At 37.0% G+C, this 25,387-nt stretch overlaps 1 long non-coding RNA gene across 2 annotated transcripts; it reads left to right on the plus strand.

The window, feature by feature from the left end:
- Positions 1–485: 485 nt before the first annotated feature.
- Positions 486–24,599, plus strand: LOC135314772 (uncharacterized). 2 transcript variants are annotated; one of them, XR_010374252.1, is made up of 4 exons: positions 486–646; positions 13,225–13,310; positions 15,545–19,834; positions 22,787–24,599. It is a non-coding gene; the product is annotated as an uncharacterized LOC135314772 (long non-coding RNA). The 2 variants fall into 2 exon arrangements; XR_010374253.1 differs by lacking the exon at positions 486–646 and adding an exon at positions 803–1,163.
- Positions 24,600–25,387: the final 788 nt, after the last annotated feature.

Genomic DNA, 25,387 nt, shown 5'->3' on the forward strand with positions numbered 1-25,387 from the left:
TTCTTTAGAAAATAAAAGAAAGCCGCTTTGTGCATTGCACTATATGAAACATTTAGCACTATACACACTCAGCAATAACACGGGGAATTGAAGCTGACAGGACAGAAGGAAGTTTCAGTTATGACAGAAGTGTTACTAAACCTGATACTGTTCAGAATATCCTAATGTATAAATTGTGTAAAGTCAAAGCATGAAAAATTATCTTTTTTTATTTCTCTATGATGTTTTATTTATAAACGTAGACTTATGCAGCTAAACTCAAAACGTAAGCATGTGGAATATTTTTATTTATTTATTTTCAATATTTCTATTTATTTATAAGGCAAAATTAATTAATAAAGAAAAACAACTGGAAATGTGACCAAGTTGCTTTTGTGAAAGAATATTCAAATTGTGCAAGTTCAGAGTTTATATTTCACTAGGGGGTATTGCCATTTCTGTGACACTTCACCTAGATAAAATATTATTAGGTAACAGATCTGAGGAAAGATATGAAGTAAACCACAATAGTAATGAAAGTATCTGTGTATAAATCCAGAGCACAAAATTATTTGGCTCTGTGATATACATTTATCAACCTTAACATTTTTTTTCTGATCATGAAGTAAGGTTTATTTTGAAAAGATCCCTGTTGGAGTAGGAGCAGGTAAATTTGCAGGATTTATTATTTATAAATAATCTCTGATATTATGGGAATGCTTTCATGTGCCAATGACCAGAGATCTACAATGTTGTGTGCTTTCATTTTTAGAGGAGAAACACAGCCTGAAGATTGTCTGGGGTGGATGGATAATACGTAATTAGATAGCCTAGGCATTCATCGTGTGATATCTAACAAGCTTTTCTGACAAAATAGGTTTATTACAGTGATAGACGGATGACCATTCTGGTATTATCATTGGATGACAGAAAATTGTTTATGCCCTAGAATAGTGATATAATAAAATTATTGTCAGAGAATGAATGCAAAATTCATGGAAAAAATCAGCTTTTTATACAAAACACATAGTTTAATTCTTCACTGAAGAACTAGGGAGCAGGTTTTACATAGTGTTCTGGCTTGTGCTACATTTAACTTTCTCAGAATAATTCTTCAGTGGTAATGATGCATGAGCTACAGGATGAGCAGTTGCAAAACACAGTGCAAAATCAGACCATGTAAGGTGAGTTGCAGTTTTTGTGATAGTTCAAAATTTGTCTCTCTAAAGAAGTGTGTTCCTGTTTTCCTAGTGGAAGAAATCCTTTCTTCATTCTTTCTTCATTTACTCATAGAAAAGTGAATAATCAGTTACTTATTTCAGGTAAAGTCTTATAAGCAGAGATTGGATAATTTAAGTTGATTCCAGTGGTATTAACATTTTACTGTAACATAAGAATAACAGAACTTTACAGTTCATTTGATTTCTTGTTGAATTTTCTTGATTATTTGATATATAGCTTGGCATTACACTCTCCAACTTAAAGGAGTTTAATTGAGAACTTTTGAAAAAACTTTGCATTTTCTGGTTCAATGGGTTTACTGCTGTTCATTTAAACTCCACATGCTTTAATTAGTTTTTACATTTCATAACTCTCTGTGGCATGTATGATTTAGGCTGATTTACCTTGATATTGGCATCACAGAGTTCCATGACTTCTGTATGGTTTGTGTCACCACTTTAAAATAATATAGCACTGAGAATTTAGAGTGATCTTTGTCCTCTGGTTTCCTTAATATTGTGGGTTTATATTTTCTTTATTTGTTCAGACTATTTGTACTTTGGATTATTAATCTATAACTAAATATTGCTCTCTATGTTCAGCCTGCTGATGATATTTGGAACCAGACCAAAGCTACTTTCCTTAAAATTGTGCAAAGCATTTATGTCAGTGTTTAATGTACGTTTCTTCTTCACTTACCATCTTTTTGGAATCATGTCAGAAGTGGGCAAAATTAGCATGGAGCAGTATTAGTACCTATGCTAGTTCTATCTTTTTACAGAAAGAAGCTTTGGATATCCTGCCTAAACAAAACCTTAAAGGAGATGCTGTCTGTCTCGCAATAGCAATGCATCAAGCAGAGAATATGTATTGTCACTTGAACAGTTACAGTTTGAAAGAAACTATGGCCAGTCACTGTCTGAACTCATTGTGTAAATATCAACAAAAATTTGTAAGGAAATACCCTATATCAAAAGGAACTGGTAAGGAAAAGAACCCCAAGGCTCTGTGTAACTTCCAGGCTGCCTCCATCTTTGCCTCCTCTAAGATCCCTCAGAGAGAGCGGTTGCTTCAGCATGATCATGAGACCAGAATGCATTGCCTTTCAGTGCCTTTTGCTATCTGTGACACTGGCTATAGGGGGGAAAAGTCCTTCCTCCAGTGAGAGCTTCCAAGCCTTACTCAGAGTCATTGTGAGAGTCCAAGATGTGCATAATCTGCATCACAGTTCTGGCCCACTCAAGTTGTGCAAAAGATTTCAAGCTTAGGAGTTGTTTGAAAGATTGCACCATAATAACCTAAAAAGAAGCAAATCAAGTGTGATGCCATAAGGAAGCTTTGGTCTGGGTTAAAACTTCAGATTTAGATGATGTCTGCTGTTCTGAAAGGTTGAATAAGTGAAAGCCTAAAAAATTTCTTACCACAAGTAGACTGAATTCCTTAACAGCCTCATCACATGAGGGCTGCATAGTTTCTCTGCTGCTACTGTAACTGTAACCTATGCCATTGTAAAAAGCAGCCTTAAATGAGAGTTATAAATGGATGTTTGTGTAGCGGTAGAGACCTATATGATTAAAAAATACATGATTCTTAATGAGCATGTAGCAGTTTGATGTTAGTCATATAGTGTGTTTTCCTTTTCTTTTTCACTATGGTACTGTGTGACAGATGGCATAAAAGAGAGCCCCTCAGCTTCCTAAAAAATTAAACCAGTTATGAACAACTGGAAGCAGAGAATGCTGAAAAATAGATACTGTGTGCAGAGTTTTCAAACAAATATCAGGAAAGGGAGGGCAAGGGGAGAAAACTCTTGTAAGTCTGCTTCATTTGGTTGCAAGTGTGCCACATTATCTGTAAACCTTTTAACTCAGGCAAAATTTCAACTGCTGTCAAACAGAGTTTTCTGAGTAATCTGTATTACTTAATCTTTAAAGGCACTCCATTGATTTCAAGGGATGAGAGGAACTTCTGATGCTACAGTTCAGATATCCATCTTAAAAATTAAATATAAATAAACATTAATCTATGTTATCTTAAATGTTGGAGGTGTTTTATGACTGGAGATTCTGCATGCTCTTTCTCCTGACTGCTATCACTGTGAAAGAGTATGCCAACTGTGGCCCAAATCTGTTTGGATAAATCTTTCTGTCTGTGTATTTATCTTTAAGTCTGCAGGTAATAAATTTTAAAAACATGTTCCCGTTCACATGCCATCACAAATTTGACTGAATTTGAAGGAAACTTACTTGCTAATGTTAAAGTTAATTAAGTTGGAGACTTTCATCATAGAGTCTAAGTTATCAAGAAAATATTTTGAAGTGTAAAGGGAGAATAATGAATGTATCAAAATCCTCATGATCATAACTGGCACCTTTAAAAGAGTGACTCCTGTTAAATGGCATGTATAGCACCACAGATGTACAAAAGAACAAGAAACAAAAATGCCAAAGATTGTCATCTTCTCATTCCTCATGATAAGTTGTCCTTCTTTCATACTTGCAGAATGTATAAGTAGGGTATAGTTCTGAAACTCATCAAAGCCAGATCATAGAATCATAGAGTCATAGAATCATTAAGGTTGGAAAAGACCCTTAAGATCACCAAGTCCAACAGCTAACCTATCACTGCCAAGTCCACCACTAAACCATATCCTCAAGCACCACATCTACCCTTCTTTTGAATACCTCCAGGCATGGAGACTCCACCACCTCCCTGGGCAGCCTGTTCCCATCCTTGACAACCCTTTCGGTGAAGAAGTTTTTCCTAATATCCAACCTAAACTTCCCCTGGCGCAGCTTGAGGCCATTTCCTCTCATCCTGTTGCTTGTTACTAGGGAGAAGAGACCAACACACACCTCGCTACAACCTCCTTTCAGGTAGTTGTAGAGAGCAATAAGGTCTCCCCTCAACCTCCTCTTCTCCAGGCTAAACAACCCCAATTCCCTCAGCTGCTCCTCATCAGACTTGTTCTCTAAACTTCGTTGCCCTTCTTTGGACACAATCCAGCACCTCGATGCCCTTCTTGTAGTGAGGGGCCCAAAACTGAACACAGTACTCGAGGTGCGGCCTCACCAGTGCTGAGTACAGGGGCACGATCACCTCCCTGCTCCTGCTGGCCACACTATTCCTGATACAAGCCAGGATGCCAGTGGCCTTCTTGGCCACCTGGGCACACTGCTGGCTCATGTTCAGCCAGCTGTCAACCAACACCCCCACGTCCTTTTCCTCCAGGCAGCTTTCCAGCTACTCCTCCCCAAACCTGTAGCGTTGCATGGGGTTGTTGTGACCAAAGCACAGGACCCGGCACTTCGCCTTGTTGAGTCCATACCGTTGGCTCCGGCCCAACGATCCAGCCTGTCCAGGTCCCTCTGTAGGACCTTCCTGCCCTCCAGCAGATCAACACTTCCACCCAGCTTGGTGTCATCTGCAAACTTACTGAGGGTGCACTCGATCCCCTCATCCAGATCATCAATGAAGATACTGAACAGGACCAGCCCCAACACTGAGCCCTGGGGGACACCACTCGTGACTGGCCGCCATCCAGATTTGAACCCTGTATTTCATGTCTGGGAAAACATATACTTAAGTTAATAATCACCAGTGTGTGCACACTAGAACAAATCCCTTAGTGTTACAAAACATTATATAAATGGTAACTTTTATTTCAGTAACAAAATAAAGAAATTTCTCCAAAAATAGAGGGGGGAAACTGTGTGAAAAGACATGAAGTTTTACTTAGTACTTTTTATTGTAAACTTTTCAATGCAAGTCTACAAATTGCATCAGCCATCAAACAGGATTAGACAGAATTTATCTCATGAATAATAACTATTTTAGATCAACTTGTGACAGATTTATAAATTAATTATTCATAAATAAGTGTGGGATAGGGCACAAACCAAGATGGCTATGTTATATTGTGATTATATATTCTATGCTAACCTGGACCAAGTAAATTTCCATCTACTTATAATTCTAGTAACCATTATGTTAATGCTAATGCAGCATATTTCCACTGGAAGAAAAATACCAGATTTGAGTTGCATAAATATAATTCAGAATATAATTTGTTATTTAATAATGCAATAAACAGTGTGAAGATGAATTGCTATGCCTTAAAAATATTATAAAATAACTTATGTTTGTAAACAGAAATAGGTGCTGTAAATTGCACTGAAAATAGGATTGCACAAACCTTTTTAATTAATTTCATTTCCCTGAAACGGTTAATTTCTAATTACTTTATTAGCAATGTAACGAGCTAATAAAAATGGAAGCTTGTACTGCTACATAGACAAGGCCTTCATAACGTGTTTAGAGCCCTTTAGTTCTGCTGTTGTTTCTGTGTAAGAATCAATACCACAGGCAGCAATTATGTGTTGTTGTTTTTTGGCTAAAATTCCCACACATCTGGGACAAACAGATATTCTATTCGAACTTCCTCTGTTAACTCCACCAGTTTCCATGGAATGACTCTCTGTATGCTTGTTAAGTAAATGATTGTTATAAGACTATGGAGACATGGTCAATCAAATTAACCCCTTTTGTCCAGCCTCCAAAATGGTTCTCTTCATTTGCCTAAATTCAGCTGCTTTGGGGAATTTTTTCAAGCTTGAAGGACTCTCTGGATTCATCACATTAGCAAACTGTAACCTGAGAAGAGGGTCTTTGGAGCAGCAGGACTTCTTTGGCCCCCAATTGTTTTGCTAATCAAGATTATTGCCGCTATTGAGATGTGGAAAGATAGCCTAGCTGACAAAATTTGTCAGCTTCCCATGAAATAGTTCTGTCAGTTTAGTCAGGGTGCTGGCTAATATTAACATATAAATGAAGTCTCTCCCCCTCACCCCTTAATAGATGGAGAGAAAATATAAACACACACACAAAAAACCCCTCTGTGCTTAAATTAAACAAGCTGCTTTTCTCAGCTCTAGCCCATGTCCCTGGAAATCCTGTGAGTAGTGGAGCTAAAGGGAGGGGGCAGGGAAGTAGAATTTGCACAAAACTACTTTTAAGCCATAAAGCAGCAAAGCTCCACTCCCCTGCTGATAGCAACAGGAGATTGATTACGCCTGCAAAAGTACAAATGGTTGCCTGAATGCAAGTGGCAGACCTCCAAAGCAGTATGTTCTGTGTGCTGGTTTTACATTTTATAGCAGAGGACTTGGATACAAAGTCGAAAAGTGGAACAGGGGGTATGAAAGAGTTATCTTTGCCCAGAGGTCAAACGTATGAGAGCTGCCCCTGCTAGTTTTACAGTCTGACCACAGAAAGATAGCAGGGGGAATCTAGCCTCTGTGCTGCAATTGTCCCCTACCGTCACTGCAGACTGAAATGCCCAGCACCTGTTTTTTGCCGTTCACTCTGTTTTCTCATAATCAGAATACATATTGTATTTCCCAGCTGACCTACAAGGTGCTATAATCTAATGCTCTTTCACCCACTTAACACAAATTTTGCATTATTTTGTCAGGGGCAAATGCATCATTCTGGCGGCAACTCTTTCAAATCCCAGCTGTACCAAATAATAAAAAGTAATTCAAATTTACACTCATTTTAATTGTAAATGAATCTACTGAAAGTTGTCTTAATCTTTTAGCTTGATTTAAATATAAATAAATTAATATCTTGTGATATTTATAATCTGCAAGTCAGCAATATTGGCCTTTTGGTACTAAATTAGCTCTTGAATGGCATGTGCAGCAGCTTTGTGTAGTTAGTGTACGTATCAGAGATGACTCTTCTAACAACTTCAACAGGCTTTGTAAAGCATAGCTTTAAATAGAAGAAATCCTTCAATCATGATTTGTTCTTGCTTTATGAGAAACAATCAGATTATTCCTTTGTGCTGAGCTGCGACAATACTCTAAAGCATGAATGAAAACTAGAATATATGTTCCCCCAGTGGATTACATCAGCCTTCTTGTTCATTAGGCTAATGTGAAAAATAGATTTAATGTGTAAAATATCTGCCACTGAAGAGAATATTAAGAAAATTACTTGGAAGCAGTTTGTGGGAACTTCAGAGCTAATGAGTTAATGACAAAGCATAGTATTTGTTAAGTAGTTCAAAGCAGATCATTCCTAAATAGTTCTAAGCGAGTAGCTAAGCTCCCTACTTCATGACTTTCAGAAGTTGTCATACAGAGTTGATTTCAACTTCTCAAAAAATGTTGTATAAAATACTGCATTAGTTGCCCAGAATGTGGAGCTAAAGAAGCATAATCCAAACAGTACCGTTGTTACCTATCATCTCAAGTTTAACAGTACATGCAGAGTTTTTGCTCATACCTTTGATCTGAACTTCACTTTTCAGTATTCTGAGAAACCTAATTAAGATATTAGACTTACTTCAGCAACACAGAAAAGTAACTGGGAGCCACAAAATTAAGCACTGATGGCAATAGGATAGAGTTAATAATAATCATAATAATATAAATTCTCTTATGGTTAAAGTCACAGTCTGCTTAAAAGTTCAGATCTCAGAATCTTTGTGCATTTCCTGGATTTCCCTTCTAGCTCCATAAAGTTTCACTGCATTGAATCCTTCTCCCTTCTGTGCTCTGGCCCCTCTCTTACAGGGTATGAGATGGGGAAAGCCTGAGTGATATCTTACTTACTAACAAATAAGCAGTATGTTGAAGTTTTTGTACAAACAAATGAGTAGTCTTTGCCCCAGGGAGTTTACAATCTGGATAGCTTTTGGCAGTATCAGTTCATCAAAACATATATTCTTAATTTTATGTTCATCCAGCTCTAGACCCTCTCATTGTCTGGCTTCTGTTGTAAGCATCAAATCTAAAACTTCATAGATACCTTTAAGTAGCCAAAGGAGCAATATTGATAGTAAGAGGACAGTCTTCTACTAAACAGCTATCTTTCAGGTCAGTGTCATCCAGAACTCACATAAAGTCTCCAAGAGTCAGCAAGATGCTCTTGACCATGTGCATTAATGCCTCAATTTACTCTGCATGACATTTTCTCACATTTGTTCCTGGTCACATTCCCTCGTTTTGCATCTGCAGGACTTGTCAGGTATATAGTTCTACTAAGAAAAAGAAGTCCTGCCCAAAGCGAAGGGTGTGGAGCTTTCCTCTGCTGTGGCAATCACCCAGCTTCCTAACTTGCCTGGCAGGGGAGCCGGGTGGTGCTTATAATGGAGTCCTTCATACCTCAGAGAGAACAGCTGCCTCACACTTCAGTGCACACAAATAAAACACCTGCTTAAACCCAGAAAAACCAGTAAGCAATGAGACTGGCTGCATGTTGGATGTTTAGATTTTCTCTTTTATCTTTTTTGAAATATTTTAAGATATTTTTCTGCATTCTGGACATTTTGAAAAATTGTGGGGGTTTGTTTATAGAAACATGTTGGGTTTTTTCTTCTCTTTTTGTGGAACATGAAAAAACACTGCCAATATTTTGCTTTTCGTCATTAGTAAGTAAAGATAAACTACCATAAGTTTGGTTTGGACAAGCATCCTGCAAGTTTGGCTACCCAGCTTCTAGACCTACTTCAAACTATACTGCATTACTTGAATAAAAGCAGCCCTTCATTCTCACCTATACTTTCACAAAATATCGGACAGATACTGAATACTGCCTAATTTGGTATTTTTCTCTCATATGTTGTGGATACATGGATGTATTTCCTGCACAGAGTAACTGTAGAGTTTCATCCCTGCTGTTGAAGGGTGTTTGTCTAGTTTTTTGTAACTTCCAGGGTGTAGCAAGGATCTTTGTAAGGAAATGGCCATTTTGACATTTTAATTTTAAGCTATATTTTTCAGTGTATCAGGCTGGGAGACAGAAATGGCTCTTCAGGAATGGCAGAGAGATAAGTAACTCCACTGAAAATTAGCATACAACACTGATTAAAAGATGATTAACTTATATCTCAAGATCACCAATAACATCTTGTAACTCCTCACATCTGAGATCTGTTTCACACAGATTGATCCTAATTTCTGACAGATTTCCATAATTTTCAGCTGAAATGCCCATCAGTGCAGAGAAGCTGTCCATACTGGTCAGATTCTGTAGTTCATGTCAATGGCTGTTGTCATATGGTATCTGTTATTATCCGGTCTTTGTGATACAAATTTATCATCTCCACCAGTTCATAATGAGCCTTGCTGGTACCATAAAACCCTATACTGCCACCACAACAATTGTCATCCTATATGGAAGTCACAGAAGAGAGATTAAGGACTTAACGTTTAAATTTTAAATTAAATATTATCTCACCATTATGGGTGGTCTCCTTCCCAAACATTGGTAAGGCAGTATAGTAACACTACCCAACACTAATGCCTGAACTATGCATAAAAAGAATATTGCCTTCACGGCTGTCAACCTTTTAATATTCTAAGTTGTATATGCACATAGTGTATATTAATCACAATAAGTTGAACTTCCTTTTTTATTTTTAGTCTTGCCCTGAATTTTATGAGACTAACTCTAAATAATAAGCATAACTATTTTATTTAACCAAGGGAAACGAGTGGGAACAAGTTCCGACGGACAATGGCTCTCTGCTGGAACCCAGAGAAGCAAATGCAAGCAATGCAGTAAGGAAGATCAAACTTGTTACACTGCTGATATTCTAAGAGTTTGAACTCAGACTCCCTGCTGGCCTCAATTTTACAATGATAATCATTTCCTAAAATGGCTTCATTTTGTAGATGAAGCTGTACCTCCCTCTGAAGCATGGGTTTTCAAAGATTAAATCATTTACATTTCAAAGTGTTCGTTTTTTGCCAGAGTGAGAAATACTCAAGCAGGAAAAAGAGTGCTCCTTTTAATTTTTGAAAGCTGGGGGAGCATTCATAGTGAAAATAATCACAGCCTATTACAGCAGCCATGCTTGCCTATTCCCACTTCAAAAGGATGAGCCTATCTTTTCCCCACCCAGCAGTGAATGACCACTTAAATGAGTGATGGCTTATTAATACTATGACTCAGCCACTTCTCGATAAGGAGAACAATAAGGAGTCAAAGCTTGAGCATCTGTTACAGATTTTAATGAGAGTGTGTTGCTGGTAGTTTGGTCTTTTGGAGATTACATTTAAATTAAAAGGGTCTTGTGTCAGGCTTAATGGTGTGACCACTGTTGCTACTATTTATAATCCAGAGATTGCATTTTTGTCCTTTCCACCTGTATAAATTAATTGGCTTTATTAAGGTTGCCTTGGGGGATGGACACCATTTAAAGAAAAAAAAATTAGAGAAACTAACAAAACAAAAGTTTCAGGAAGTTCTCCAAAAGAACCCTAAGACATACACATATTTAAGATCTCTTAAATTAAATACTTGGGCATAGTGTTGTTTTCAGAGTCAGGATATATTATTACAGAAACAATGAAATGCATGTATTTAGAATACATTACATTAGCATTTCTGCATAAGCCCTGGAACTGAGTCATTTTCAGAGAACGCTTACTCTGAAGTTGTGTGCTATTCCCTCTTGAAGAACAATTTAATCAGGCAGATCTAAAACCAATACAGTGCTATAAGAAAAGCAAATATGGTTGTGCTGAGATAGTTGAAAAACTTATAAAAGTTAATGGAAGAATATTCTTATACAATATCAAGCCAGCGATAAGATTCTCTATTCTAGCCAAGAAAGATTTAGATTTGCACTGGAAAATAGAAGAACAGGTTTCAATGCAAGTATATAAAATGTTGAATAATGTCTCAGTAAACCCTCCTTACTAGGCATTAGTTCAACATTTGTGTGATTCTTGGGGAAACTGATAAAATGTCATTTTGAGCAATAGTATGATCAAATTAGGAATTCAGAAGGTGGAGGGAGACTAAGTCTGTATGGTAGTATCATGATGGCAAGTGACACTGAATTGTTGAACACCTTCCCTTGTCTGTAAAGATACATAAACTTGTATTGGAAAAAGTATACTGCAAATGATCTCTTCTATAGCTTGTTCCTCTATTTCCCATTCAAACAGAGTTTCTGGGTAGCTGAGACTGTTCTCTGTTCACCAGACTGACAACATCTCTTGATTTTATGGTTAATCTTTGCTGACATCTGAGGGATGTTCAAATATTTTGAACATTTGAACATATATTGAGTGCTTACAGGAGCTATACAACTCACTTCTCATAGGAGCTCTGATCCCTGTAGGTTGTTAAGGAATTAGAAGCCATCCAGATCCTTTATTATGACCCTTGCTTGTGCCCCAATGATAGTTTTTGTTCTTTATTTAGTCAGTAAACTATTGATTACTCTGTTCCTGCTCATGATGGCCTACTCAGACTTGTACATATTGCTCTTGCCAGAGGCAATGAAATCTTGTACCATTTTGAAACATAAAATATGACTACTCCATAATCAGGAGAATATTTCATGACTTGAAGTCTTAAATGGCCTCTTTTTGCTATGCAATAGTTTTTAAAAGGAAGGTGATCCAGAGCAACGAGGAAGAGAGGTAAAAAGAGGGGACAAATGGGGAGCCCAGTTTGGTTGATGCTAAGGAGAAGGACTGGCAGTCCTCAGCACTTGGCACTGGGAGGCTGGAGCTGCCTGGAACTGCTGCCAGCCAGAGCCTCCCTAGGGTTGACTGGCTTGATGCAGGGGACTCTTGTTTTGTGACTAGTGAATTATTGTTGCTGAAGAAGGTGGCAACGAGCCAAGTAAAAGCCCTTTTTGTCCTTTACTCCCAACAGGGGACTTGGTAGTAGTTTGTCATGTGCCTAGGCATAATCCAGGCAAAGTCCCCATATGCAATTAAAATAGATTTTGCTAATGTACATGTTTCTTAGGAAGTGGTGTTCCAAGCTGCTGGTACAGTTCTTTTATTTAATATTTTGGTCTGATTTCAGTGCTTAATTTTCTTGGGGATTGTTTTTGTCTTTTAATCTATACTCATTTCTCAATATCAGCACTCCTTTAAATAAATCTGGTAGTGTATGCAATACATAAAAGAGATATAATTTATAAATAATAATGTCTATGAGTAGTGATCTCTCCTTAATGTAAATTCCAATATATTTCATGATCAGAAATCCCCAATGTATAGGTTTACCTCTTAATAAAAGTACTAGCAGCACAGACTTAAATCTCACAGATAAGTTATATCCCTTTTGAACTGTCATCACTGTAGTCTATCATCATTATTTTTATGTCATTGTAACTGTAGTTAGGCTTTTATTTGTAATTTTTAAAAATTATTATTCAATTTTAAGGTACTTGGATGTAATAGACCTAATGGTACTAGAAAATCAATCTGAGTTTCTTATCTGTAGCTTTTGCAAGGTTTTGTGCTATTTTACACAGTTTGAATATTCTCTAAGAAGGCTATAGTGGAATACATTGTCCCAAAGACCACTGATCTTAGATGATCATGACAGATATATGGTAGGTAGAGTCTCACAATTATTCATGCTGAGTAGTAGTAGTTCTCTAGTAGCATATTTCTATTAAACTCAGTGGAACATTCCAGGAAGTAAGGGACTGTGCAGCACACTTTAACAGATAATTTGCTTTAGCTACCTTTTCTAATGACAAATCTGTTTTGTAGAGCAATATTAAGAATCCTTTGAGAAAAATGCCTTTCATCAGAAAATACCATCTCATTAAGAACAGAAAGGTTCATACAATCCTCTTAGTTTCCTTAAAAATAAATCTTTTCTGAGAAAAAGGTAACTGTATCCAGATTCCAGTGATTGGTCTAAGTAGGAGAGCTGCCTCTGCACTAGAATGCAAAATGTTAGGATTAGCCCCTCCTATGTAAAAGTATTTTGAATCTCTGTTCCAGTAAATATTTCTAGAATATTGTAGAAATATTTCTACAATAATTCTACATTAACTCTACCTAATTGTAGAAATTGCAAATTAAAAATTTAGTAAGGGAAGTTGAAAGAATTGAAACAGAAGGTATTGTGGAGGTGGATAGAAAATTCACCTGGAATCTGCAAGTGGGGAGAATCTACATGTCTGATTAGCCCAGATTGGATGCCTACTTTTTCATTAAAACCTTAAACTTTTCCCTTTTCTTCTTGCGCAAGTGTAAGGGCAGAACCAGTTGGATGTGAGACTCGGGCGATAAGAAGGAGGTGGCACTCAAGTCTTCTTTTTAAAGAGTACCCTAATTGTAAGTATCTTCAAGAGTTGTTTCTTTCTTGTAATTTTAATAGATCAAGTAGCCTTATCTTGCCATGTAATATCATTACTATGCACCTATAAGACAAGAGGTATTGCATTTTCTTAGGGATGGACACTCTGGATCAATCCAGATGATTGCTTAAGAGAACACTTCCATTAATGGAAATAGTGCTAGTCATACATGAAGTGTGTATACGTTTTCATTATTGCAGCTCTCAAAATGCTTTATGTTTATTCAGGATTGGTTCTTTACTAATGATACTGGAAGTAGTATGGTTCCCAAAAGCATGTTTTAGGATTTCTCTTCTGAATAACTATGAAATACTGAAATATTTTCTGTTGAGTTGATTTAGATTTTGTATCTCATAGGTCCTGATACTTCAGCTGAAACATTTAATAGGCAAATGTCTGGGAATGGTGGTTTTTTAAACAAAGTATTAATGAAATGTATATAGTCTAGAATGAAATATACTATTGCCAGATTCAGTAGGAATCCCAAACTGACCCGGGGCACTTTAAAAAAACTGCAGTGTAAAACACCATGAGAGAAAGGCCAGTCTTGAAGTAGATTAATGTAGGCCCACCCCGTGAGGTAAAATTTTTCATAACTGGTTTTATTTCCCTTGATGCAAAGAATAATGGAACATACTCTCATTTGCCATCTGATAGTGAACCATCTTCTGGAACACACAGCCAGTTTGATTGTGGGACGCTTAGTCCAGGTGGAATTTCTCCAACTTGCTGGAGTTAAACTGTTGCCAGGATTGTGTCCTGTATATAAATAGAGGAAAGAGATAGTCCTGCTGGAGACTTGATTCTCAAAAAGGTTTTTTTAAACAAATGGCATTTCTGAGAAATTGAGCAAAATATTTCAAGATAAAAGAATGTTAAAGATAGCTAAAACTAAGAAAGCCATATGTTCAAGGCATATCAGCTTTGAAACCATGCACTTAACCCTCTGACTCAAAAAGATTTCACATTTTAAATAAAAATTTTAACTTCCTGAAAAGATAAAGTTCATTCATCTTGAGAGTAGCCTAGAAAGAAAAGAAGGAAAATATTAACGGAGAAGCCTTTCACTGAGATAAACATCTTTGATATTAGGTAAAAAAAAGAATACAATGTGCAAAGATGGGTCATATCCCTTCCTAAAGAGCTCTGTTACATTTGTACATCAAAGTAGGAGTAGGGTTATTTTCTGAATGGATTTTTTGGCTAACAAGTATATTATCTTCCAAAACCGTTGCCAGAAACATAAAATCTTAGTTCAATGGGAAAGAAATACACCATTTTAGCACTCCTATTTGAAACATTATACATAGCTCTGTTCTAAGTTCAATGCAAATATTATGTAAGTGTACCCATTAAAAATTTGATCTATTGGAAAGAGTTTATTTGGTTGCTTCGAAATTGTACTGATAAGTGTCAGCATTTGTGTGTAACACAGTATAAATGTGTTTGTGCAACAGCCATCTATTTTCGATTGAATTGCTTTTATTTCTTACACAAACTGAGCTTTCATCCTGGAATAAGTTTTCCAGTAACGCAAGGGCAGATGAGGAAATGTGTAAAATGGATCAGTGCCCAAAAGACTAAGTTATACATCTATTCTTGGAAAAACACGAGGACATATTATCTTAAAAAGAAATGCATAAATTATGGAAGAATGCAAGTTCATTTGAACATGCATATTGAGCTACAGCATCTATCCAGATCCTCATTACATTACTAACTGTAGCATGTAGGTTGTTTTTTGGAGGTAGCTACCTAAACATACATAGACAAACACAGTTAAATTTTACTTAGCTATCTGAGCATATGGACATATTTATTTTACTATGAAGTCAGCTTTGTCTTTTTGTAATATCAAATTTTTATATTAATTTATAGGTATATTACCCCACATGGAAAAAATGGGAAGGTGAAATAAAGTGAAATGTTTTTTATTTTATTTCAAATACATTGAAATGAAGTTTTTGATACTACACAACCTGACAATTTTCTAGATAGAACTTACTGAAAATTATGTGGGGTAAATGTCATCCATGAAAAGAATTTCAACTTACTGAATGACTGTTATCTTGAATATAAACTGCCTTGACTGCATTAACGTGTATTACGGAATATATGAGGATCTGTTTGAATGCTAAACTTTACTGTTGCTCCTTTTGCATGTCTCCATTGTTGCACTGTGTCAAACTGACATTTTAATTTTTTCTACAGGTTAAAAACATCATGCAAAAACAGAAAGTGAGAGAATATGTAACATTACACTCAATTAAGTGAAAAAATAATGATTGGTAAACTAATGACAATTCTGCAGAACCATTGAGACATTAACACTCTATATCAGAAGAAAACTATGCAAACCAAATCCAAAGCATCAAGAACCTGGTCATACTCTTTCTGCAGGAGCATTCCCCTCTGTGTGTAAGCATAGCAGAGGCAGTATGCCAGAGACACCTAGAATGAGATAGTAAATAAATATACATTATCAGTAAATTTTCAGACTGTTAGTGCTTATTCAGACTCAGGAACTTCTCCTTCATATGAGCAAAACAGACAGAAGTTTTCAGATGAAGCTTTTGTACTTGTAAACTGATTATATTTTGCTTCTTGGCAAACTTCCTGGCAACTGATTATATTTTGCTTCCTGGACTGGGCTCTGCACAAAGCAAGTACCTCACAGTGCTGTCTCTCAGGCCCTGTGCTCCTGTGAACCCTGTTGGGTCCACTTGGCTTCTGGCAGAGCCTGTTTCCATCTCCTCCCCTTGCAAACTCTCAGCTTCTCTGTGTCTTTTAAGACCTTTCAGGGCCAATGAGTGTTATTGGACTAGAACCATAAAGTGATCAGCTTCTCTGGGGATTTTACTGATTTTCATGGAGGCCTCAATAACGAGTGTCATAGGTCTCACTGGGCTGGCAGAATAGGGTGTTCCTTCTTCAGTGGAGCTTTCTTGCATTCAAGAGGCATCAGTTCTTGTCTTTTTGGACTGTTCACATACATAAGTGCTTTCCATGTTGAAGTCTAACAGGTCTTATTGGCTGTGTCTAAACTTCAAAGCAGGTGCCCCCATGATGTTCCTTGGAGTCATGGCCTGTTGACCATCCAGGCTGTGATAGCACCACAGGTCTCCCTGCTCAAATGCCTAGCTCACCTTCTAGTGGGCACAGCAGAAGTATGTGTAGCCAGATTCAGACCCTAAGAAATGCTTTTGGTTTCCAGCCCTTTAGATGTACCCGGGTAAATCCTGTTGAATTTACATTCCTTGTTACAAAGAACTTAATAGCCAAACTGTTGTCATGTTAACTGTGCCTGCATACAAACTAGTCTGACATAATTTTAGAAATTGAGTTTACCTTTTCCCTTTTCCACTGGACATTTCATAAACCTTAGTAAAACTGCAGTCATAGTGGGGAAACTGCACACAACATTCTCTGAGAAACAAGGAAAATTTAAGGAATTAAGGGTGAAACAATCTCATATAAAACTTGCCCAGCTATACAGTACCATAAATGCATTTTGGAAAAGTGTTACATTTACTATCTATTTTAAAAAGTGAGCACACATTTGATTGTCTTATTAGGAGCAAAAGTAATATTTTTCAATAATATGCTAGGGCACTGTTTTCAAACAGTTGGAGAAGCATTGTTTGAATAAACGCAATGTGTTTATATTATGAATGCTTTCCCTAGAGGTTACACTACCTTCTGATGATTGAGTCTAACTCTGTTTAACTACTTTGACAAGATTCTTGCCTGAAGTAACATTTTTAATTAGCATTCTTGTTTGTTTACATCTAGAGATTGAAGGGAAAAATAACTAAAAGCTTTGGAACAACTATTGAGTCTGCACTTGCTCTAAGCTGGAAGAAAATAATTTTTCGTATATGTTTAAAATTATATAACACGGTTCAGATGTTGGTTCAGATTACTGTTAAAATGGCATTCAAATCTGGGAGTGTTTCTTGTTGGTTTTATCCTTTTAAAAATTTCCACTGTGCTTTTTTTCATCTTTAATTAAATTTCAATTCATTTTATAATACTAATTAAAGTATTTACATCAAGAAATTCTATCCATTTGCAAAACTGCAAGAAATTTTAACATTTTCACAAGCAAGCAAACTTTTTAGAAGTTTTGCAAAATCTTTATCCTGTATTTGTAAGGCATTGAAGGGTAGATCATCAGCTGGTATAAGTCATTGTCATTCACTGGAGTCAGAAGAGCAATTTTGATTTACAACAGTTTAGAATTTTGCCAATAATCTAATTAATATAATCAAAACCATGTACAGACACCAGAATAAACAATACCAAACAGTAAGGCAAGTAACCTATCTTACAATGAAAATAAAATGAATGTCCCAGGCTTCTTAAATCACTGTTTCATTACATAGCTTTGCTTTCTATCAGCTTTGATCTCCTTCATTTCATTAGGGCAAACTTGTCATTAGAGGCAAGAATTTCTTCCTATGAAATTGATCTCACATTCAGCACTGATAGCTAGTGACTTTTTCCAGTTTCAGCTTTAGTCTTCCTATACAGCACTTAAAAAAATAAAAATAAAAATAATAATAAAAAAAACCAAACACAAATTATTACATCATAAGTAGAAGAACATATGGCATGTCTAAAAGTGAGTACACAATAAATATGTTTCTAATAAATACTTTGGTGCTGAGTAAATTACAGAAGAGAGAAGACAATAAACCACAATTCTGCTATTAATTCCATTTCTTAGCATGGTAGCAGTTATTAAATTAGTTTAATCATAGTGAAGCAGTTGAGGTGCAGTAGCACTGCTTATTACACTAGCCATTATCATCTCACTGTTACCTTGGGCTTTCTTCATCTGTTTTGTATTCACCTTATCTCTCAAATGCAATCTTGTAAGCTTTCTTATTTTATGTAAAAAATGGGTGTATTTTACATTTCACAGCTGGGCCTTGATATTTGATGCTGGCCTTTAGATTTTGTCAAAAATAAATACTGATTATAATATTTGCAGAGCAACTGACAAAACTTTAGCCTCAGGATAGAGCATTGTACAAAAATTTTACTTTGTTTAGCTTGGATTGATTCACAGAATCATAGAGAAGCAGAGAACATGAAACTTACAAGAGCATACCCACTGCATACCAATTTTAGCAATTGTTGTACCCCAAGATAATTCTAGAGTGTTAGTGCATTTTTTTCATGAAGTTATACTGGTTTATTTGTGGTATTCATGAGTTCTAAGCAATTGGACAAATCAGAACATTTCAGTGGGCTTCCTTATCTGTAATAAAAGTAATGGAAGGCCTGCATTTTAGCATCTGACAAACACTGTGTTTAGGAGTGGATTCTTATATCTGTAGGCTGGAAAAGTGGGGCTTCTGCAAATACACTGTCCCATTACAGCTTTCTAATTAAAGATCAGCTGCAGGAAACAGTAAATTTAAAATAGTGATGACAATATTAAAACTTCCTGAGGAAGAAGGAGCCTGTTGAAGATAAGGGGGCAAATATTGTATCAGAAGAAATAGAACTAAGTGCTCTATGGTGACTCCAAAGTATTGTGCAAGTATTCACAGTGGGCTATAGATGAGAATACGAAAAAGATGAGTGTTATAACATCAAGGGGTATGAATGACAAACAGATGCTAAGCAGACAAATGAGCTATGGCTGAAGGAGGCCAGTGCCGTTGTGTGTTGAGGGAAGAGAGAAGAGAGGAAGAGGTGGATAAAAAAAATATAGCCCCAGAGAAAACTGAAAACCATGCTGAGAAGTAGTCTGGAGAAGATCACAGGAAACAGCTTATGGAATTAAAAACATTTGGGAAATTACAGCAGTTAGGAAGAATTAAGTATAAGTAATGGTCATCTATGAAAATAGAAACTTCAAAAAGGAAGGGACTGCAGCACAGAACCTGGAGGAGAAGAGCTAGAAAATCAGAAGATATGATCTCAGCATGAATAGAGACATGCTAAGGACCCCATGCAACATATCGGTCTCTAGGAAGACCTTTTATGAACAGTTAACAATAGGCTTTGGCAGCAGAGAGCAAGGAAATGTCTGAGAGAGAGGAGTATCTGACTGAAGTGATGGTCTTACATCAGTCCCATCATGACTGGGAAGAATGTGTATGAGATATAAATAGCATCTCAATTTATTTCAAGTGAATATAACTTGGTTTTCACTGATACTCCTTACTTTTAATTTGTTAAAGATGCTGAGATTGTATAGATACATATTAGCATAATTTACAACATAATGTAAAATTACATTGGAAGCAGAAGCACTAAAATAGTGCAAATGTATTTTTTATTTTCCTAATGAATTAACCATTTAGAAAGTGTTATTTTCAGACTTTGATTACCCATGTAAGCCTGGGGAAATATTTGTCAAGTATTCAGATCTAAGAAATGGACCCAAGCATAGATAAGAAAATGAATTCATAATGAGAACAGATGCTACAGACACAAAAGATATCTTCAAAAATCGTATATGGCTTAATCCCATCATCATTTTCGGTATGTATCTAGAGTCTAACTTTTAAAAATATTTAACAGTTGTTCTGCTTGGCCGTGCAACATGTGGCTGATTTAGGAGCTGCACACTTAATGCTTACCTCCCTGCTTATGCCAGTCAGGTATCTTTTTCTGTGTGCTTGCCAAGTAATTTCTGTACCTAAGATGACCTGAACTTGCATGGGAGCCCAAGTTTCATCTCATTTCCTTTGTGTAAATATTTCTGAGGTGCAGACTGTAGGAATAAAATAATGTAATATCATTGAATTGAACAGCAGTTAGGCACCTTGGTACCTTTGTAGATCTTGGCCTAGACCAGAGTTTCATGAACAGTGTGTAGGTCAGTCTTTGTTTAATACAGTGCCTTCTACCACCATCAATATCTTATCCAATTTTAAATGCTTAGTTATCTGAATAGAACTTGCTTGTTAATTTGTTAAAAGATCTGTGAGACATAATCCCAAAGCTGGTTAGGCTAATGTAGAGTAGCCTCAGAAGACAACAATTTTTCCTTCCAAAATTGTCTGGAAGGTGGAAAAAGAAGGTTTAAAATGACTTTTTAACGGGTTCCATCTCCTTCATATGCTGGGCAAAAGAGGTGAAACCCATGGAGAAAAAAGAGGAGTAACCAGCTGTGCTTGGAGAATGCAAATTTGTTCAAACCATAGGGGTGTAGGAGAAAGAAAGCTTTAATTGTGGGTTCTGTGAATAACGGTCCAAGTGTGCCCAAAAGCAGAACCTCAAATATCTACTAAAAATTTTTATTGAACATGTGTGTGTGTGCTCGATCTTCTACATGCCTCTGAGGTTGGTTGCCAAGAGAGAGCTTTTGAACTCTCTGGTTTGCACTTTCTTGCCTGAGACTACATATAGGTCTTACCATAACAGCTTGTTTTAAAGTTACAAAAATCATTAATTGCTCTGTAATTATAGTCATGGTCATATTTTCAGGTGGTATTGCAAAATGGCTTTGTAAACTGAGCATCTATGTGAAATACATGATGTGCAGTCAAGAAACGTAACAAACATCACAATAATGAGAAAATTTGGGGAAAAAATAGAAAATAACATGAGTTACTTGATTCTTGTAATTCTTCAGCTTAGAAAGAGGAGGTGTAGGAAGTTCATCAGGGAGACTGTTACAGTAATTGATTTGAAGCTGACCCTAGATATACTGTTGCTACAGTAAGAACAGAGTTTGGGAAAGCAGTTGACAAGTGGAAATAGTAGGATCAGAATAGGAAAGAGAGAAAAAAACAGAGTTCAAAGGCTACTCTAAATGCCATAAGGCAGCAACAAGTGCAAGGCAAGCTAAGCTTACCTCGCACAATAGAAGTCTCACCTCGCACAAGAGAAGTCTCAAGTGTAGAATGCCAAATTGGAACCAAAAAATAGCATTTCTTCCTCATACACTTCAGCAGAAGTTTAATAACTGTGCAGCTGGAAAGACAAGAGAAAACAAACCAGCAACATTTCTCAGAAAATTTAAAGATAAAACATATGCATGCTAATCAGCTGGTGTTTGTATCCTTCTCCTTTATTTTTCCCTGACCATTTCCCCAGATTAGAAGAGTATCCAGCTCTCTCCTAATTCCCCTTCAGGGTTCTGGTAGCAGGAGTATTCAAAGAAGTATAACTGCTTTCTTTAGAAGTTCAGACAGAAGTGCAGCTAGAGCCCTCACACAGCAGCATCTACCTACCTTAAGGAAGCTGAAGGTTGTTTTACTCCCAGGGCAACATGCTGTTCCACCTTATGTTTCTTTAGTATTTTTCTTAAATCAGTACTACTTGCAACTTCACTTCTGGGTAATAAGAGCTTATTACAGTACTTTTGCCCTGATAATTGAGAAACTGAAAAGAAAATAACTTAGGCTTTAGGATTTCTACTAGTTGTGCTGAGCTTGTGGCTCTTTTATTAATTCTTAAAGATGTCCTTGAGTCAGCAATACTTAAATAAAATACTCTACATGTTCCAGTTTTGGGAGACCTGAAAGTCATCTTAACCTAGAGGTCTAGAACCATGAACACTCTTATCTCTAGTTAACCTGCAAAAACATCAGATATGTCTGGGCAGAGAATATGAGGCTACATGGGCCAGCAACATGACAAATGGTATAATATGGTAATTGCATAAGAATAATACAATACCATTTTGTCCCTGGGTAGCCTTTTTTCATTCTGAGTGCCTCAAGATGTATTCCAAATTTTTATCCATCCTGCAGCTTAATTCTGTATTGCTAATATTGAAAGTATTGTTTTTACAAAATTTACAGAAAGGTTCACATGCTCTATATACTTAAGTAATGGTAAGTAGAAAAGAGGTAAAGAATGAGGATTTCTAAACCTTTTGAATGAAGCTTGTTTTGATAACTGCATCTAGTTATATTGTTCTCTATGGATTTAATATTATTTAAATACTCCATAGTGATGGATTCTGTGCATGTGATACAGTAGTGCTTCTAAACGTAGTTGTTATTGTGATCCATTAAAGTATAGCTAATGCAATATCTATCCCATAAAGTCTGGGATTCACGAGACTACAAAATAATTACTAAGATAATAACATAAAAAATGGGCAAACCCACATCATAAAACATTAGCTTTGATAAATTTTGTTCCATAAAATTAGTGTTTGAATTAGAAATTTACTGGGTTGGTCATATGAGTATCTGTCCTGCAAAAGTATATTTTCTCAAATTAAAAAATGTCTTTCTTACAGAATTGGCTACAAGTGCCTTTTTTTATCTCTTATGATTTCCAGCACTATGTAAATTCATAGCTCAGAGGAATGGTGTAATCTCACATAATGAGTTGCATGATATATTGAGCCAGTTTTAATGTATCTTAGTTTGAGACAGGACTGTATTACTTTTCCCAAATATTATTTTGTTTCTTCAACATTATCATAAAACCTAATTCAGATAACATTAAACATCTTCTTTAATGCTTATACAGGCACCAGAACTGACGGGATATGGATACAACGGAATCCTTAACTCAACCCTATTGTGCTGGAACAGAACAGGAGCTTCAGAGCTGCTGGGGGCCTTACATATCGCATATGTGCTGCAACAGTGAAACAAATTATGAAACTCTGAATTCTTGCTTTTGTGAGTTTGTGTCTCATGCATGGAGAGCATTGATTTTGCAAGGTGCTAGAGACGTGGCCTGTCTGTCTGCGAATAGGACAAGACGGATTATTTTCTGAAGTTTGACATTAAGACAAGGATATCTCCTTTTTTGGTCTGGCACTGCTATTAAGTCTGCACAAGGAGGTTGAGTAATATTAGGGGGTTTATATATGAATTAACCAATTTCAATAATGATGTATTTATACTGATAAAAACGTAATTGTTAATCTCACACAATGCAGTGCTGTTCTCGTCTGGTTTAAAATACAATAGTATAGAAAATGCAATTACGTTAATGTGCAGAATCTAACCCACCTCAGGTTTAGGCTGTACTGAAGAAATAATCACAAGGTTGAAGATGCATATTCAAAGTTATTTCACAGAGCCAGTCTGTAGAGGTAGTTAGTTTTGCAAAATGTTTCAAATGTACTGAATAGGCTGGCAAAAAAAATCTTATCATATGACAAAAGATGTATGAGTTTTCACAGCCTCAGCACTGCAGTCCCACTAGTAATACAGAGGCAGGTTACATTAGTTGCTATTGAGTTGAATCTGCTTTTGGATAACCTCCATGGGTTTACTCCAAGAGCAAAATGCTATTCAGTGTAACAAGCTAAACCTTTAGCTGTTCAGAAAATAAATGCTGTGTTAAGTTTAATTACTTTAGCCACCCACTGATGATCTGAAAAAAATCTTTTAACAAACCAAGTATTCTCAGCTAGGCTGTTGCCTTGGCTCTATGATTTCTCACTGTATAGCCATATGGAAGTGCTGCGATCGGAGTTTAGATCCTTCGTTCTTTAGGCAGGTAATGAAACATAGAAGCTATTTCTCCTTACCTTAAATTTTGGTTTAGTGACATTATCAGATTTATAAAGATGAGCTGAATCTATCTCTGCCAATACAGAGAAGCGAGCAGAGGGAAAAGATGTCATTACAAATAAAAGAGGTCAATAATTACGGATGTCGTGGTTTAGCCCCAGTCAGCAACCAAGCACCACGCAGCCGCTCGCTCACTCCCCCCTGGTGGGACGGCGGAGACAATTGGAAGAGTAAAAGTGAGGCAGCTCATGGTTTGAGATAAAGACAGTTTAACAGGTAAAGCAAAAGCTGCACGTGGACGCAAAGCAAAACAATGAATTAATTCACTACTTCCCATGGGCAGGCAGGTGTTCAGCCACCTCCAGGAGAGCAGGGCTCCATCACACGTAACGGTTACTTGGGAAGACAAATGCCATTACTCCAAATGTCCCCCCTTCCTTCTTCTTCCCCAGCTTTATATACTGAGCATGATGCCATATGGTATGGAATATCCCGTTGGTCAGTTTGGGTCAGCTGCCCTGTCTGTGTCCCCGCCCAGTTTCTTGTGCACCCGGCAGAGCACGGGGAGCTGAAAAAGTCCTTGAGTAGTGTAAGTGCTACTTAGCAACAACTAAAACATCTCCACATTATCACCACTGTTTCCAGCAAAAATCCAAAACCTAGGTCCATACTAGCTACTACAAAGAAACTTAACTCTACCCCAGCTGAAACCAGGACAACAGACCAAATCCTGATTTGACTGAAGTGGAACAAATGACATCACTTTCAATAAAATGAATAGCTGCAAATCATTGACAGTAAAGCCTAATAAAATGTCCTTTCTATTCATAAGTTCACAGCTCATATTTGTATTCTGTAAAGCACACTTGAAAAATTCTTAGAATATATTTTATAGGAATGGAACACTTTTTGACCTATTGTGAAGGGCAGAATGGTATATGTTCATGATTGTCGTGGTTTAGCCGGCATCTCAGCCCCACACAGTCGCTCACTCACTCCCCCACCAGTAGATGGGGGAGAGAATCAGAAGGGTAACCCTCGTGGGTTGGGATAAGAACAGTTTAATAATTAAAATTAAAAGAAACAACAATAGAGATGCAATGTAAAGGAGAACAACGAGAGGCACAAAGCCCCGGGGGAGGGGGGAAGGGAGGGGAGAGGGGGAACGAACCGCTGAAACAAACCGCACGCGCCACAGCAGCTCGCCGCCCGCCAACCCGACGCTGCGCCACCCCCGAGCCACAACTGCCCCCACCAATATACTGGTCATGGAGTCACATGGTATGGAATGAACCTGCCATTGGCCAGTCGGGGTCAGCCGCCCCCGCCATGGCCCTGCCCTTCCCAGCCTCCCCCGCCACGCTGGAAAGGTCCCCAACCCCCACAGTGAGGAGAATTAACCCCTTCTCAGCCAAAACCAGCACAATGGTATATGTAAAAGAACAACTGCTGGCATTCAATTATGTATGTATGTCATACAAGAACATGTGTCTTAGCATAGGCATCAACAACTGGATGTTCCTCTAAAAGTAAGTGGAATTCTATCCGTGATTCACAGTTCTGAGACTTTGAAATGCAAGTTTCTTGGTGTGTAAAAAATCAG

This window comes from Phalacrocorax carbo, chromosome 8 (assembly GCF_963921805.1).
Source record: "Phalacrocorax carbo chromosome 8, bPhaCar2.1, whole genome shotgun sequence".
Taxonomy (NCBI): Eukaryota; Metazoa; Chordata; class Aves; order Suliformes; family Phalacrocoracidae; genus Phalacrocorax; species Phalacrocorax carbo.